Below are 7,580 nucleotides of genomic sequence, written 5' to 3' on the forward strand. Positions count from 1 at the left end.
TTTGTAGCTAAGTGTATAGCGGTTGGTATGAGAATCAGCACCTTCAAGTCTGAGGCCACAGTGGTATCCCACTCACTTTTCACGACCCAGGACTTGCTAGAGGGATTGTATTTTATAGTATCTTATCTTAAGAATTAAATAGGGGTGCGAATCTCTCTGTGTCATGTGATTTGATTCAATTCTGATTTTTGAGGTCACGATTCAATTCAAAAACAATTTTCGATTCAGGAACCATTTTTCAATTCAAATGGTCTTTAAATTTGATTTAAATTAAGTGATTGACGAAGATGAAATGACACTGTTGTCATGGTGGGTCAGGCCAGACACAGAGGGATGAACACTCGCAGAGATGGGTGCAATGCAAGTACTTTAATAACACAATAGAAAATCATACAAAGAGCAAACTAAAGCAAACAAAGCAGCAACTAACGGGAATAAACAGGAAAACAACGTAAACTCGACAAACTAGAGGGCGAACACAAAGCACACCTTTGTGGGCTCTGGGAGCTGAGCTAGATGAGCAGGGCAGGGAACAGGGGGAACCAGCCGCAGAACCAAAAACGGCTAGGCCGACCAAACCAAACCTGACAACGCAGCGTGGAAAAGGGTCGCCTAGCTGGAGCGAGGGTCGTGGGTATAAGGTGGGAGTGAGCGAGAGCATCTCACTAAACACATGAACATGAAACACGACACTGAACCGACACAATGAACCAAACATGAACCAAACACACATGAACGTAACTGAACCAGAACCGAGTCACTGAATAGATACAAGAACAGAAACATAACAAAAAGTCCTTAAGTGGTTGGCGGCTCCGAATCGCTGCATTCTTGCTAGTAGAAAATGGAGCATTTTGCTTTCTTATTTTGAAGTTTACTTTAGTCTGTTTATGTTCAAAATGGAAAATAAAAAATGTAGTTAATTATGTATTTCAGTGTATTGTGGTTATTCGTGTGTGTGTGTGTGTGTGTGTGTGTGTTTGTATAGCAAGGATATGTTCTTTGTTTAAACTCTGTCATTGATAAAGTGGAGATATACATTTTTTGCATTATATATACAAAATTATTTTATATATATCACATATATCAACATCGTGAACCTAACCATACAGCTGTAGCCTATATGATATGGCTATGTAAAAGTGCTCTGTGGTTTTGCAGAATTCATGTGTCAATGGCATTGGGGCCCAGAAAATATGGTTTCAGAATCAGAATCAGAAATACTTTGTTAATACTAGTAGTGAAACTGCAGTTGCTATAGTTGCAGCGGCTTGTGTAAGAATAAACACTCTATAAAGTTTAAAACAAAAACAGAAAAAAAGGTTTATAAATGATATGATTAAATGGTATTTAGGGTATGAATATAGTTTTATGAACTAAGTGGCAAAGTGACAATAGCTGTGATAATAAATATGGAACAGACCATATGAAACATTTTGAATTACTGCACCTCTGAGTTATTTCACAGATATTAAAATGAATTGCATTACTATTATTATTGCACATATGAACAGTATAATCAGAGAACTGCACAGATGAACCATAGTGTCACACATTGAGGGAGGAGTTATAGAGTTTGATGAGCACAGGTAAGAATGACCCCCTGTGGCGCTCTGTGGTGCATTTTGGTGGACTGAGTTTTGCACTGAATGTGCTCCTGTGTCTCAACACCGTGTTGTAGAGTCATCAGAGTCAATGCCAATTCATCAGAAAACTTCTGAATGTGGCAGGTCTCTGTGCAATAGCTGAAGTCCGTGGTGTAAAGAGTGAAGAAGAAGAGAGAGAGGATAGGTCCCTGCGAGGCTCCAATGTTGCGGACCACTCTGTCCGACACACAGTGCTGCAGGCGTACATACTGTGGTCTGCCAGTCAGGTAGTGAACAATCCAGGACACGAGGGGGCCATCTACTTGCATCATTGTCAGCTTGTCACCCAGAGCATTAGGCCAAATGGTGTTAAATGCACTGGAGAAATCAAAAAACATGATCCTTACAGTGCTGGCTGGATTATAGCATCCTCAACTCCCAGACAGGACTGTGCCGGAGCTCATCCAGGACTAGCTTCTCCATGGTCTTCATGATGTGTGACGTCAGTGCCACTGGCCTGTACTCCTAATGTCACTGGGTCACGGCATCTTCTGGACAGAAACAATGCAGTACGTTTTCCACATCCACAGGACATAGTGCAGTACTCCGCAAAGCTGTGTGGCACAGGCCTAGCATAAGGCTTTGGCACAGGCCCCTGGGATGGACCCCATCTGGGAGAACAGAGAACACAAACATGAGTAAGAGAGTAAGCTAATCCAGAGTCTCGTGGAGAAGCCTTAATATCCTAATTTCGAATGTGAGGCATTAACGAACTTACGTTCTCAAATGACTCACCTAAATACATTTGAACATGCAATGATAGATTCTCAACTTCACACAGAGCTTACGTTTACTTGCTATGTTCTTTTGTATTATTCACTGAGATTGGGTAATGAATATATGGTCTCTTATTACTGAAAGGAAAGGAAACTTTTCTTTTCTTGACAAAAGAACAGACGTCTTGAATTAATTGAATTAACTAATTGTGTTTTCTTGCTGCTTCTTTCTTAAAATGTACAATAATAGTATGTTCCTTCCAAAAAGGAAAACACATTCAACCCTAAATCAAAGCCTTATGCTAGGTAGCCTGTATAACTCATTTAAAGCTGGTGAGGAATCTCAAGAGTGAGTATTAGAGCTAGAAGTCCTGATTCTGAAGTAGGAAACACTCCTGAACACCTGCACAGTTTAAACACTAACTATCAGACTGAAAGTTAGGATGGTTACTCAAACATACTCTGCTAAATCTGTTAGTAAACAGCATTAAAAGATCTAACAGACACTTCTTGTAAGTAATAACAGTGTATTTTACTCCAGAATCCTCAGAGCAAAACTATTTTCCTGCTGTACTTCTGCTGTTTTTCAGCCCTCTCTCCCTGGAGCCCCGCCCCTCTCTCTCAGGAACCAATTGAATACACTGAAAGCGCGGGATCCTGCTAAACTATCCAATTAGAAAGAAGATACAGGAAAACTGACAGATCCACATAAAGTTGTAGTGCACTGAGCACATGTTCACCCTGTTCGTTTCAACCAAACTCTGGACCTTCTTTTTTCTCCTTTTTTCAATGATAGACTTCCTTTAACCATTACATGAACGTACAGACTATTAAAACATTAGTTTCATCACCTTTGCCAACTATATTTTACAAAAGAACCACAAAGATTTTAACACTATTGCTGAATGAAACAAAAAATAATAATTTCACAAAAAATATTAGTTATTTTTATTGACCTTTTTTCCCTTTTTCCTTTGTGCTGTTTACAACATGCCACGGCTTTTAAGTGCTTCATATTTTACTAATTGTGTTTTCTTGCTGCAATTTTCTTAAAATGTCCTTGTACAATAGTAGTATGTTGGTATAACGCAATTCGGAAAGTAATTCAGAAAGTAATTGTGATAAACTGGTTACGACTCTTGAAATCTTCAGTAAAGTCGATGTACATATATAGTTCTGAGAAGGTCTGTATTATTTTGCAGAGGCAGTATCATAGCTTGTGAGTTTAATCTGAGGTGTGATCATTGCTTGTTGAAAACTTTACCCACTATCCGACCAGGATGATTTGAAATATAGTCAACTATGGCCATTTTTTTTGTTAGTGTTAGTTAAGAATAAGCTTGAATGTTTTTTTCAGTGCTTTTTGTTGTAGTCAGTTTGGTTTTAGATTGTGTGGGTATTAAGTTTACGTTCAGCTTTTTTCCACTTTCTAGCACTTATTTTTATATCTGTTTAGTCATTTACTGCGTCATATGCTTACTAACTGCTTTTCCATTGTGTTTACAGTCTATTCCCACAGGTATATCAACAAACTAAACAAAAAGCTGAGTAGCAGTTTACCCCTACAACCAGCTTTATTTCAGTGCCCAAATCAACTGCAAGCGGTAAGTCCCTGCTTTTTATGGCTGCTGCTGCTTTTTGACTGTATGAAGTGTGGCATGTTTAGTCTAGAGCCTTTTTCCACCGCTAGTGATAATGATCGTGTTTGTACTGAATGTGAGCTAGTTCACTCTTTGGTGGTTAAAGTGGAGCAGTTAGAGGTGAGCATCACAGGTTTACGCTAAGACCAAAGCTAGCCCACCAGAACACCAAACAGGTTTGTCCCCCTCAGTGAAACACCCGCTGAGGAGCCTGTTCAGCGTACTCTGGTCAGAGGAGACTCCACAACCGGACATTAGCGCCAACCTTAAGCAGGTAGCAAACAGGAGATATTCGAGGGTAGTTATTCATGTAGGGGCAACGATATTCATCTGCGGCAGTCAGAAGTAAGTAAGGATAACATTAAAGAGGGGGTTAAACTGGTCCAGACAATGTCTGATGTGGTCATTTGCTCTGGCCTTATCCCAATGAGGCGCGGCTCTGAGTCTTACAGCCGACTCACAGCGCTAAATCACTGGATGTTCAAGTGGTGTTCGGAAAATCATGTGGGCTTCATAGATAACTGGTTAAAGTTCGAGGACAAGTCTGTTTTTTTAGGTAGGGATGGCGTTCACCCCACACGGGAGGGTGCTGCCCTACTTTCGTGCAGCATAGCTCATAGTCTGCTAGTTAGTCGCTAGAGTCGTGTAAAAGGCTGCTGACAATCCAGAGCCTGGACCAGGCCGCAGACAGACTGGCTAAACCGACTGCTTTAAGGCGTCACCCAGGTTTTACCGCATTGAGACTGTGTCTGTGTCCCGAATTAAACCCAAACATAGAATATCTAAATCAGCTCGTTTTAATAATTTAATTAGTGTTAAATTCTCACATTCAAACAATAACAGCACCACCTCAAACCTAAAGCTCGGTCTACTTAATATTAGATCATTAACCTCGTTGTAAATGAAATTATATTTGATCAGAAATTAGATATTTTCTGCCTTACTGAATCCTGGATTAGACCTGATCAATATTTAGCACTAAATGAAGCCACCACCGCAGGTTATAAACATGTACATAGCCCTAGATTATCAGGCAGAGGAGGTGAAGTATGCATACACTTGATATTATTCAAAAACACTGTATCACCTTCACTTCTTTTGAGATCCTCTATATTAATATAGAGGCGTTTATAATAAGGCGTTTGCATGGATCATAGATTCTGTCTGCATGATACAAGACGTGACTGAACCCACACATTACTGTAATCATACCCTAGATTTAGTCCTGACCCTGGGTGTTAGCACTGATCATCTAAATATTCTACCTCAAAGCTCAGTAATATCAGACAATTATCTAATCTCCTATGATCTACACCTTATGTAATATGTTAATTAGTACCCTTGCCTGTCATGACTGGCTAGGTCTTGACTATGAGGGTGAAAACTCACAGGGGATGGCTCGATGCGAGAGTGTTATATTAACAAATAAACACAAGTAGTAAACAAGGGTAAACACAAGAAGAAGCAGCAATATTACAGGGACAAAGCATAAACTGAAATATAACCATGACAAAGAAACACCCGAGGCTGGCGAGTATCCTGGAGCTAGGATAGCGTGCGGGGAATGAGTAGGAAGAGTTACGCTAACCAATACCTATAGGCAGTGCCTGGGGAAACTAGGAATAACCAAAACTGCGCTCGTCAGGCGCTACTTACGTGACTTGAGAGCTGAGAGAACCCAAAAGGCAAGGCAAAACTGACTTGGTAACGAGGCTCGCCCATGAACGGTACAACTAACGTGAACCTGGATAGAGAGGGAGCCTCTCTGACGACCTCGTGGATAATAGGACCGTGAACTTGAACCTTGACGCCCTTGGTTAGTTTGGCTACGTCTATGCAAACAGCAACATGAATACATTCGCTACCTTGACTGTGTTCAGTAAGTTCAATGAGTTCACAACGCTAACTAAGCTAAATTCTCGGCAAAGGGCAGCTAGCGCTAGCCCCTTAAATACCTCAGCCCCAGGTGAAACGTATTAACCAAACAATGAACATGAATAAAACACATGTGACAACAACCAAACCGTGAAATTAGACATGAACATGAATATCAACATAAGAGTGCGTGAAACGTGACGGGCACGGCGACGCAGGCCTGACATCGCCACTGTCTAAAACATGCAATAACCCAAATGGCTGCTGTACAGTTTACTGAAAACCCTGACCTTAGCTTACACTCCATCAGACCAAACAGAGCTAGATAGATTAACAAACGGTCTAGAAAACACCCTTTGATCAACCTTAGACAAAAGTGGTACTGCTTCAGTCTAAAATGACTAGGTAAAAAAGGCTCGCACCGTGGTACAGTGATCAAACTCATACCTTAAAACAAACAGTATGGAAACTAGAGCGTAAATGGTGGACGACCACTAGAGGTGTTCCACTCTGACTAAGGACAGCTTTAGTCAATATAGAAAAGTACTCATTAAAGCTCGCTCAGCATGTTTGGCCTCGCTGATCGAGAATAACAAAAACAATCCCAGAGTACTTTTTAGTGAGATCTCTAAACTTACTCAAAGCCAGGCAGATCCTCAACCCCAGATTCTAATTTCTTTAACCAGTAATGTTTTATGGACTATTTTACCCAAAACGCTTAAATTAGCAGCCACAAAACTTATAATCAAGAAACCAAATCTTGATCTTAGTGTATTGTCTAATTACAGACCCATCTCCAACTTAACATTTATATCCAAGATATTAGAAAAAGCTGTGGCCCAACAACTCTGCTTATACCCGAGTAAAAATGACATGTATGAGAAAATCCAATCTGGACTCAGACCCAATCATAGCACAGAGACAGCCTTAGTGACGATTACAAACAATCTCCTTCTTGCCTCTGATCGAGGCTACGTATCTTTATTAGCCTTACTCGACCTCAGTGCAGCCTTCGGTACAATAGTAAAGACATGTGGAAATATGTGACTGATTTTACTGACTGCAGTGATTCATGTCCTAAAGTAACTAGACACCCTTTCTTCTGAATAAATTCAGCTGCTTTACGGCATCTGACACGGTATTATATCCATAGAAATGACTGACCAATAGAACAGGACATTCTACAGAAACTTTGTGGTGACAGACCCGGTTTCTAAATCTAGTCTCAGATCAAACAGATCTGACACTAAACTTTAGTATGAGTGAGGCCTTCATTCATCAGACCTGGCTGTATTCAATCAGCTCAGTCTCATCACTGCAATTTGCTCCATGTGTTGCTGAGGTAACTGAAGGGGCATAGCACTGTACGCAGCACTGTGTCCATACAGTCCTATACAGCCAATGAAGAGACTGACCTCAGTGACCCGAGTCCTCCTCCATTGTGAGGTCATGTCAATGACATCACAGAGCCTATAAAAAGGCAGGTTCCCCCTCACTGGCTCAGTTCGGATTCAGCAGTTCGGGAGATGCTTCATTCCTGCGTTGACACTTACACCATTTAGCTGATTTAGCTGATTTTGTCTAGAACCATCTTATCTAGAACCATAAAGAGGTTCTACATTTGCTTGGAATATACAGGGAACAGTCCTTACAACCTTCTTAACCTTCTGACTTTTATTTCCTCTTTCCATCTACAGGGGAAA

At 40.7% G+C, this 7,580-nt stretch overlaps 1 non-coding gene across 1 annotated transcript; it reads left to right on the forward strand.

The window, feature by feature from the left end:
- Window positions 1-3,552: 3,552 nt before the first annotated feature.
- LOC140550466 (U4 spliceosomal RNA) lies at window positions 3,553-3,693 on the forward strand. The gene has a single exon (XR_011979164.1). It is a non-coding gene; the product is annotated as a U4 spliceosomal RNA (small nuclear RNA).
- The last annotated feature ends 3,887 nt before the right edge of the window (window positions 3,694-7,580 follow it).

The sequence above is a fragment of the Salminus brasiliensis genome, chromosome 2 (genome assembly GCF_030463535.1).
Source record: "Salminus brasiliensis chromosome 2, fSalBra1.hap2, whole genome shotgun sequence".
Classification (NCBI taxonomy): Eukaryota; Metazoa; Chordata; class Actinopteri; order Characiformes; family Bryconidae; genus Salminus; species Salminus brasiliensis.